The following is an 11274-nucleotide window of genomic DNA, read 5'->3' as shown; positions in this document are numbered from 1 at the left end:
TCCCAGGTGCTCTTTGAGTTATTTCAGCAGCTAATTGGCCTATTTGAACTTCCAATTTGGCAATGGCAGCTTGTGTAGTTTGCTGGAAATTGGATTGGTTGACTGCCATCTGCTTAACTATATCCTCCAATGATGATGTTTGTTGTGGCTTTTGGAATGAAGGGGGATTGGCTTGATTCTGAGTATTCCTCCATGAAAAGTTTGGATGATTCCTCCAACCTGGATTATAACTTTGAGAGTATGGATCATTTCTTGGACCTTGGTTGTAGGAATTTACCAACTTAGCTTGCTCTTGCACAAATTCTGGATATCCAGCCCCAAGTGGACAAGCTATGGTAGCATGGTCAGGAGTTTCGCAAATACTACACACTTCCTTCGAAGGGCTTCTTGAGTTTAATGCAAGAAGAGCATCTAGCTTTTGTTCCAGTTTTGAAATCTGCACACTAGAAGCATCATTAGAACCACTAATAACACGTTTACCTCTTGTATCCGTATGTTGGGTCTCCATTGCTATCTCCTCAAAGAGTTCGTATGTTTCTTCTGGAGTTTTGGTTTTAAAAGAACCACCTGCAAAATTGGTGACTATATTATGACTAGAAGGGGTTAGTCCTTTATAAAACATACGCATTTGAAGCTTCAATGGAATCCCATGATGAGGACATTGGTTGAGCAGCCCATTGAATCTCTCCCATGCTTCACAAAACGATTCATCATCTTGCTGTGCAAATAACAAGATCTTATCCCTAAGCATGTCGGTCTTTTGCGTGGAGAAGTATTTCTCCAAGAACTTCTTTTGAATGGCAGCCCATGTAGTGAGTGAACCAGGCTTCAAAGAATTCAACCAATATTTCGCCTTATCCTTCAAAGTGTATGGAAACACTCTCATTCGAAGTTGATCTTCTGTCACACCTGTCAAGGGAAAAGAACTCACAACATTAAAAATATCCTTTATATGAGTTAATGGATCTTCATTAGGTAAACCATAAAAGGAAGGCAGCATATTAAGATGAGAAGATTTAAGCTCATAATTTCGACCTACAGTGGGCAGCAAAATGCTTGAAGGAGATGCTGGAATTGTTGGGATATCAAGTTCTCCCATGAACTCATTGGCAGCCATCTCTTCTTCTTCTTCTTCTTGGTCTGAACTTGCTTCCGAATTTGAAGGTGAAGAACCAGGAAGTTCAGTGTGGAGAGCAATACTTGTAAATGTGGCAAGAGCTTGCTCTTTTGCAGTTGACAACTCTCTTTCTAGACGATTATGAACTTCAGAGATCACCCGGTTGGGTTGCAACGATGGTCCTGCGTTCAAAGATCTGGAGCGTTGGAACGAAGACCTCACTTGTTCAAGGAACGGTCTTTTAGACATAAACTACCTGAAACAGAAAATTAGATTAATTAGAAACACCAAAAAAGAATAGGGTAACCTTGGGCACATAACCAGGGAAGAACTTTCGTTCAGTCCCCGGCAACGGCGCCAAAATTTGTTGTTAATTATTATGTTAACTCGCAATTGTACGGGGCAATTAGTAGTATAGCAAGACAAGTACGAGGTCGTACCCACGAAGACTGAGAAGTTCAAATTAGTTATGTACGTAGATTACCGAATTCAAGAAGTTAGGAAGTTAAGTCTAAAACAGAAATTAAAGTGAGAGTGATTGTGATTGTGAAAGGAAGTGAGCAAACTGAAATTGCAAATGAAAGCAAATAAACAAGTGTAACAAAGAGTGGTTTTAAGAGTTGGAAAACAGATTTGGAGACTAGGGCATTCGAATCACCATAACAATTCAATTCTGGGTTATATGGAGTCAAGTAACAAGTCTAATTCAAATTCAAAGATTGATTCTAGCTAAAGTATGATTAGGCCATGGTGTTTGGTCCTAACCTTGTGTTCCTAATTCCCTAATTTGATCATTTGTTGTCTAACCTAAAATTAAGCATTAGGAACCCATTAAGCATAGAAGAACAATTTAAACAACCAAGCATGTATCTAATCCCTATTGTCGAATGTCCATACATACTCTTCCTATTCATAGTTCAATTCGAATTAAAGCATGGTGTCTACTCTTAATTCAAACCAATATAGTTAACAAACAAGTTCTAATGGTGATCAATCATTCAAACAAGCATGTTAACTTATAAGCATAATGAATAAGAACATGAATCATGAATCAAACTTGAAACTCCAAACTTATAAACCCAGAATATTCATGTTAGGTTACATCGAAGCCCTAGTTATGGATTTAGCTACTCATAATGGAAAAGAAACTAAAATAGAAATGGGAAAACATAATGAATGCCATAAGAGTAGAAAAACCCTTTTCTGAAGTTCTTGTAGTGTCCAATGCTTCTCCAAGAGCTTCTCCACGTCTAGAAGGATGTATGAAGGATATGGAGGTGATTTGAGATGAGCTTGAGTGAGTGGTGATGGCTGAGAAAGAGGAAATTCGTAGGGAAATGGAAGGGAGGTTTTCTGGAGCTGTTTTGGTGATTTTGGGGCAGTTTAGAGTATTGGGTTGATTGCTTGAGTGTTTGGGGTTGTGGGAATGTATGAGGATGATTTCTGGATGATGGAAGTGTGGAGGATGGCTGAAGTGAATTTTGTAGCTTGAAGACTCCTCTATTTATAGGGCTAAGAGGGAGGAACATCATGATGAAATCCAACACCACCATTCCTCATTTAATACAACCCATAACTCCCACTTCATCTTGTCTATGTAGTGTGGTTGGAATCAATCCCATCCCATACTTCTTTTGCTGCACCTCAAGCTTTCTTCACATGGGATCAAAGGTGATCAATTGTGGCTGCCTTTTGCTGCCAACCCATGTGGTCTTCTTTTGGTTGTTGAACAAAAACGAGTCTTCTGAACCAGACTTGGTGTAGGAAGGCCAGAGGTTTCAAAACTTATCCAATGGGGCTCAAATTTGGATATGTTATAGTAGACACCCATTGGAACAACTTCTATGAAGAAAGTATTCCCATCGGAGCAGTAGAAGTATTCGTTTTGGGCCTTGCAATTTGGCTGCCGAACAGAGACTGGAATTGACTTCATTTCATTTATGCTTTACATGCATGCACATGCTTTCTCAATAATAACTCCAGCATGTACCAACTTGATCCTTTAGACTTTCATAGCTGGAATGCCTCCCCACTTCACTCATTATGTTGGATCCAAAGTCAGTTGCAGCATGGGTGAGGCACATGGAGGCACATGACAAAGCTGGCAGCTGCAAATCCTCCTGAGCAGGGTTGAGTGTTGGGCGGGCTGAGCACTCCACAAATGTCCAATTGGGCTGCAATTTGGATATGTTGTACTAGACACCCATTGGAACAAGTTTCATGAAGATCTTAACTTCATCCAAGCCTCATAGCATGCTGATCCAAGGCCAAGAAGCTGACCTACGAAATTGGGCTGGAAAGGAGATGTAGCCAAAATGTGTTTGTCTTTAAGCCCTTCTTCCATTCACCCAAATCAAGCCTTAACATGCATGGATTGCATCATTTCCTACCCAAAGTCATCATTGTTACCTAAATGTCAATTAACTGAAAGATAAACACAAAAAGGATTAAAAGCACAAGTTTAACTCAAACACATAACCAAATCATAAGCTAGAAGGGTACAAAATGATATACAATTATGAACCGATCAGAGGAGTCATTTGGTTAATTTGGAGTGAAATCCGATCTTTAGAACTATGGAATACACCAACCACTTCAATTAGGAATGAACTGCCGTTGAACATGAATTGTCTAATTTCTTACACCTATTGATTTCGGATCGAGCCCAAAACTTGGGCAACATCATAATTTGGTGGGAGGAGTCATTTGGTTAATTTTGCGTGACATCCGATCTCTAGAACTATGGAATACACCAACCACTCCAATTACGAACGAACTGGCTTTGAACTTGAATTGTCCAATTTCTTACACCCATTGATTTCACATCGAGCCCAAAACTTGGGCAACATCATAATATGGTGGGAGGAGTCATTTGGTTAAGTCTGAGTGAAATCCAATCTGTAGAACTACCCAAAACACCAACCACTCCAATTAGGAACGAACTGCCTTTGAACTTGAATAGTCCTATTTCTTACACCTACAGATTTCGAATCGAAACCAAAACTTGGGCAACATCATGGTATGGTTGGAGGAGTCATTTGGTTAAGTTTGAGTGAAATCCGATCTCTAGAACTACCCAAAACACCAACCACTCCAATTAGGAACGAACTGCCTTTTAACTTGAATTGTCCAATCTCTTACACCTATTGATTTCGGATCGGGCCCAAAACTTGGGAAACATCATAATATGGTGGGAGGAGTCATTTGGTTAGTTTGGAGTGAAATCCGATCTCTAGAAGTATGGAATACACCAACCACACCGATTAGGAACGAACTGCCTTTGAACATAAATTGTCCAATTTCTTACACCTATTGACTTTGGATCGAGTCCAAAACTTGGGCAACATCATAATATGGTGGGAGAAGTCATTTGGTTAAGTTTGAGTGAAATCCGGTCTCTAGAACTTCCCAAAACACCAACCACTCCAATTAGGAACGAACTGCCTTCGAATTTGAATTGTCCAATTTCTTACATCCATTGATTTCAGATCGAGCCAAAAACTGGGGCAACATCATAATATGGTGGGAGGAGTCATTTGGTTAAGTTTGAGTGAAATCCGAACTCTAGAACTCCCAAAACACCAACCACTCCAATTAGGAACGAACTGCCTTTGAACTTGAATTGTACAATTTCTTACACCTATTGATTTCGGATCGAGCCCAAAACTTGGGCAACATCATAATATGGTGGGTGTAGTCATTTGGTTAGTTTTGAGTGAAATCCGATCTCTAGAACTATGAAATACACCAACCATACCGATTAGGAACGAACTGCCTTTGAACATAAACTGTCCAATTTCTTACACCTATTGATTTCGGATCAAGCCCAAAACTTGGGCAACATCGTAATATGGTGGGAGGAGTCATTTGGTTAGTTTTGAGTGAAATCCGATCTCTAGAACTATGGAATACACCAACCACTACGATTAGGAACGAACTGCCTTTGAACATAAATTGTCCAATTTATTACACCTATTGATTTCGGATCGAGCCCAAAACTTGGACAACGTCATAATATGGTGGGAGGAGTCATTTGGTTAAGTTTGAGTGAAATCCGATCTCTAGAACTACCCAAAACACCAACCACTCCAATTAGGAACGAACTGCCTTTGAACTTGAATTGTCCAATTTCTAACACCTATTGATTTCGGATCGAGCCCAAAACTTGGGCAACATCATAACATGGTGGGAGGAGTCATTTGGTTAAGTTTGAGTGAAATCCGATCTATAGAACTACCCAAAACACCAACCACTCAAATTAGTAACGAACTTCGTTTGAACTTGAATTGTCCACTTTCTAACACCTATTGATTTCGGATCGTGCCCAAAACTGGGGCAACAACATAATTTAGTGGGAGGAGTATTTTGGTTAAGTTTGAGTGAAATCCGATCTCTAGAAATACCCAAAACACCAACCACTCCAATTAGGAACGAGCTGCCTTTGAACTTTAATTGTCCAATTTCTAACACCTATTGATTTCGGATCATGCCCAAAACTGGGGCAACAACATAATTTAGTGGGAGGAGTATTTTGGTTAAGTTTGAGTGAAATCCGATCTCTAGAACTACCCAAAACACCAACCACTCCCATTAGGAACGAACTGCCTTTGAACTTGAATTGTCCAATTTCTAACACCTATTGATTTCGGATCAAGCCCAAAACTTTGGCAACATCACAATATGGTGGGAGGAGTCATTTGCGTAAGTTTGAGTGAAATCCGATCTCTAGAACTACACGAAACACCAACTAGTCCAATTACGAACGAACTGCCTTTGAACTTGAATTGTCCAATTTCTAACACCTATTGATTTCAGATCGAGCCCAAAACTTGGGCAACATCATAATATGGTGGGAGGAGTCATTTGGTTAGTTTTGAGTGAAATCCGATCTCTAGAACTATGGAATACACCAACCACTACGATTAGGAACGAACTGCCTTTGAACATAAATTGTCCAATTTATTACACCTATTGATTTCGGATCGAGCCCAAAACTTGGACAACGTCATAATATGGTGGGAGAAGTCATTTGGTTAGTTTTTGAGTGAAATCCGATCTCAAGAACTACGGAATACACCAGCCACTCCGATTAGGAACGAACTGCCTTGGAAGATAAATTGTCCAATTTCATACACCTCTTGATTTCGGATCGATCGCAAAACTTGGGCAACATCATAATATGGTGGGAGGAGTCATTTGGTTAAGTTTGAGTGAAATCCAACCTCTAGAACTTCCCAACACCCTAACCACTCCAATTAGGAACGAACAGCCTTTGAACTAAAATTTTCCTATTTCTTACACCTGTTGATTTCGGGTCGAGCCCAAAACGTGGGCAACATCATAATATCGTGGGAGGAGTCAGTTGGTTAGTTTTGAGTGAAATCCGACCTCTAGAACTATGGAGTACACCAACCACTCCGATTAGGAACGAACTGCCTTTGAACATAAATTGTCCAATTTCTTACACCTATTGATTTCGGATCGAGCCCAAAACTTGGGCAACATCATAATATGGTGGGAGGAGTCATTTGGTTTACTTTGAGTGAAATCCGATCTCTAGAACTACCCAAAACACCGCCCACTCCAATTAGGAACGAACTTCCTTTGAACATGAATTGTCCAATTTCTTACACCTATTGATTAAGGATCGAGCCCAAAACTTGGGCAACATCATAATATGGTGGGAGGAGTCATTTGGTTAAGTTTGAGTGAAATCCGATCCCTAGAAGTACCCAAAACATCCACCATTCCAATTAGGAACGAACTGCCTTTGAACTTGAATTGTTCAATTTCTTACACCTATTAATTTCGGATTGAGCCCAAAACTTGGGCAACATCATAATATGGTGGGAGGAGTCGTTTGGTTAAGTTTGATTGTAATCCGATCTATCGAACTACCCAAAACACCGACCACTCCAATGAGGAACGAACTGCCTTTGAACATAAATTGTCCAATTTCTTACACCTATTGATTTCGGATCGAGCCCAAACTTGGGCAACATCACAATATCGTGCGAGGAGTCATTTGGTTAAGTTTGAGTGAAATCCGATCTCTAGAACTACCCAAAACACCAACCACTCTAATTAGGAACGAACTGCCTTTAAACTTGAATTGTCCAATTTCTTACACCTATTGATTTCGGATCGAGCCCAAATGTTGGGCACCATCGTAATATGGTGGGAGGAGTCATTTGGTTAGTTTTGAGGGAAATCCGATCTCTAGAACTACGGAATACACCAACCATTACGATTAGGAACGAACTGCCTTGGAAGATAAATTGTCCAATTTCTTACAGCTATTGATTTCGGATGGATCACAAAACTTGGGCAACATCATAATATGGTGGGAGGAGTCGTTTGGTTAGGTTTGGGTGAAATCCAATCTCTAGAACTACCCAAAACCCTAACCACTCCAATTCGGAACGAACTGCCTTTGAACTAAAATTGTCCAATTTCTTACACCTATTGATTTCGGATCGAACCCAAAACTTGGGCAACATCATAATATGGTGGGAGGAGTCATTTGGTTATGTTTGAGTGAAATCCGATCTCTAGAACTACCCAAAACACCAACCACTCCAATTAGGAAAGAACTGCCTTTGAACTAGAATTGTCCAATTTCTTACACCTATTGATTTCGGATCCAGGCCAAAACTTCGGCAACATCATAATATGGTGGGAGGGGTCATTTGGTTAAGTTTGAGTGAAATCCGACCTCTAGAACTACCCAAAACACCAACCACCCCAATCAGGAACGAACTGCCTTTGCACTTGACTTGTCCAATTTCTTACACCTATTGATTTCAGATCGAGCCCAAAACTTGGGCAACATCATAATATGGTGCGTGGAGTCATTTGATTAGTTTTGAGTGAAATGCGATCTCTAGAACTATGGAATAGCCCAACCACTCCGATTAGGAACGAACTGCCTTTCAACATAAATTATCCAATTTCTTACACCCATTGATTTTGGATCGAGCCCAAAACTTGGGCAACATCATAATATGGTGGGAGGAGTCATTTGGTTAAGTTTGAGTGAAATCCAATCTCCAGAAATACCCAAAACCCCAACCACTCCAATTAGGAACGAACTGCCTTTGAACTAAAATTTTCCAATTTCTTACACCTATTGATTTCAGATCGAGCCCAAAACTTGGGCAACATCATAATATGGTGGGAGGAGTCATTTGGTAAATTTTGAGTGAAATCCGATCTCTAGAACTACCCAATACACCAACCACCCCAATTAGGAACGAACTGCCTTTCAACTTGACTTGTCCAATTTCTTACATCTATTGATTTCGGATCCAGCCCAAAACAAGGGCAACATCATAATATGGTCGGAGGAGTCATTTGGTTAAGTTTGAGTGAAATCCGATCTCTTGAACTACCCAAAACACCTACCACTCCAATTAGGAAAGAACTGCCGTTGAACATGAATTGTCCAATTTCTTACACCTATTAATTTCGGATCTAGCACAAAACTTGGGCAACATCACAATATGGTGGGAGGAGTCATTTGGTTAGTTTTGAGTGAAATCCGACCTCTAGAACTATGGAATACACCAACCACTCCGATTACGAACGAACTGCCTCTGAACACAAATTGTCCAATTTCTTACACCTATTGATTTCGTATTGAGCCCAAAACTTGGGCAACATCATAATATGGTGGGAGGAGTCATTTGGTTAATTTTGAGTGAAATCCGATCTCTAGAACTACCCAAAACACCAACCACTCCGATTAGGAACGAACTGCCTTTGAACTTGAATTGTCCAATTTCTTACACCTATTGGTTTCGGATTGAGCCCAAAACTTGGGCAACATCATAATATGGTGGGAGGAGTCATTTGGTTAAGTTTGAGTGAAATCCGATCTCTAGAACTACCCAAAACACCAACCACTCCGATTAGGAACGAACTGCCTTTGAACTTGAATTGTCCAATTTCTTACACCTTTTGGTTTCGGATTGAGCCCAAAACTTGGGCAACATCATAATATGGTGGGAGGAGTCATTTGGTTAAGTTTGAGTGAAATCCGATCTCTAGAACTATGGAATACAGCAACCAGTCAGATTAGGAACGTACTGCCTTTGAACATAAATTGTCCACTTTCCTGCACCTATTGATTTCGGATCGAGCCCAATTAGGAACGAACTGCCTTCGAACTAAAATTTTCCAATTTCTTATACCTATTGATTTCAGATCGAGAACAAAACTTGGGAACATCATAATATGGTGGGAGGAGTCATTTGGCTATGTTTGAGTGAAATCCATTCCCTAGAACTACCCAAAACACCTACCACTCCAATTAGGAACGAACTGCCTTTGAACGTGAATTGTCCACCTTCTTACCCCTATTTATTTCGGATCGAGCCCAAAACTTGGGCAACATCATAATATGGTGGGAGGAGTCATTTTGGTTAAGTTTGAGTGAAATCCGATCTCAAGAACTACCCAAAACACCAACCACTCCAATTAGGAACGAACTGCCTTTGAAATTGAATTGTCAAATTTCTTACCCCTATTTATTTCGGATCGAGCCCAAAACTTGGGCAACAACGTAATATGGTGGGAGGAGTCATTTGGTTAAGTTTGAGTGAAATCCGATATGTCGAACTACCCAAAACACCAACCACTCCTATAGGGAACGAACTGCCTTCGAACTTGAATCGTCCAATTTCTTACACCTATTGATTTCGGATGGATCCCAAAACTTGGGCAACAACATAATATGGTGGGGGGAGTCATTTGGTTAAGTTTGAGTGAAATCCAATCTCTAGAACTACCCAAAAACACCAACCACTCCAATTAGGAACGAACTGCCTTCGAACTGGAATTTTCCAATTTCTTAAACCAATTGATTTCGGATCGAGCCCAAAACTTGGGCAACATCATAATATGATGGGAGGAGTCATTTTGTTAGTTTTGAGTGAAATCCGATCTCTAGAACTGTGGAATACACCAACCACTCCGATTAGGAACGAACTGCCTTTGAACATAAATTGTCCAATTTCTTGCACCAATTGATTTCAGATCGAGCCCAAAAGTTGGGCAACATCATAATATGGGGGGAGGAGTCATTGGGTTAAGTTTGAGTGAAATCCGATCTCTAGAACTACCCAAAACACCAACCACTCCAATTAGGAACGAATTGCCTTTGAACTTGAATTGTCCAATTTCTTACACCTATTGATTTCGTATCGAGCCTAAAACTTGGGCCACCTCATAATATGGTGGGAGGAGTCATTTGGTTAAGTTTGAGTGAAATCCGATATCTAGAACTACCCAAAACACCAACCACTCCAATGAGGAACGAACTGCCTTTGAACTTGAATTGTCCAATTTCTTACCACTATTTATTTCGGATCGAGCCCAAAATTTGGGCAACAACATAATATGGTGGGCGGAGTCATTTTGTTACTTTTGAGAGAAATCCGATCTCCAGAACTATGGAATACACCAACCACTCCGATTAGGAACGAACTGCCTTTGAACATCTATTGTCCAATTTCTTGCACCTATTGATTTCAGATCGAGCCCAAAACTTGGGAAACATCATAATATGGTGGGAGGAGTCATTGGGTTAAGTTTGAGTGAAATCTGATCTCTAGAACTACACAAAACACCAACCACTCCAATTAGGAACGAATTGCCTTTGAACTTGAATTGTCCAATTTCTTACACCTATTGATTTCGGATCGAGCCTCAAACATGGGCCACCTCATAATATGGTGGGAGGAGTCATTTGGTTAAGTTTGAGTGAAATCCGATCTCTAGAACTACCCAAAACACCAACCACTCCAATTAGGAACGAACTACCTTCGAAATTGAATTGTCAAATTTCTTACCCCTATTTATTTCGGATCGAGCCCAAAACTTGGGCAACCACATAATATTGTGGGTGGAGTCATTTGGTTAAGTTTGAGTGAAATCCGATATCCAGAACTACCCAAAACACCAACCACCCCAATTAGGAACGAACTGCCTTTGAACTTGAATTGTCCAATTTCTTACACATGTTGATTTCGGATCGAGCCCAAAACTTGGGCAACATCATAATACGGTGGGACGAGTCATTTGGTTAAGTTTGAGTGAAATCCAATCTCTAGAACTACCCAATACACCAACCACCCCAATTAGGAACGAACTGCCTT

The 11274-nt window shown here is 40.3% G+C and overlaps 1 non-coding gene across 1 annotated transcript; it reads left to right on the top strand.

Moving 5' to 3' along the window:
* Positions 1-644: 644 nt before the first annotated feature.
* LOC148296549 (small nucleolar RNA R71) lies at positions 645-751 on the top strand. The gene has a single exon (XR_015834268.1). It is a non-coding gene; the product is annotated as a small nucleolar RNA R71 (small nucleolar RNA).
* The last annotated feature ends 10523 nt before the right edge of the window (positions 752-11274 follow it).

Source organism: Prunus avium, chromosome 2, assembly GCF_965620075.1.
Source record: "Prunus avium chromosome 2, drPruAviu1.hap1.1, whole genome shotgun sequence".
Taxonomy (NCBI): domain Eukaryota; kingdom Viridiplantae; phylum Streptophyta; class Magnoliopsida; order Rosales; family Rosaceae; genus Prunus; species Prunus avium.
Note: the sequence above shows the minus strand (reverse complement) of the source record. Positions and strands in the feature narration are given on the sequence as shown.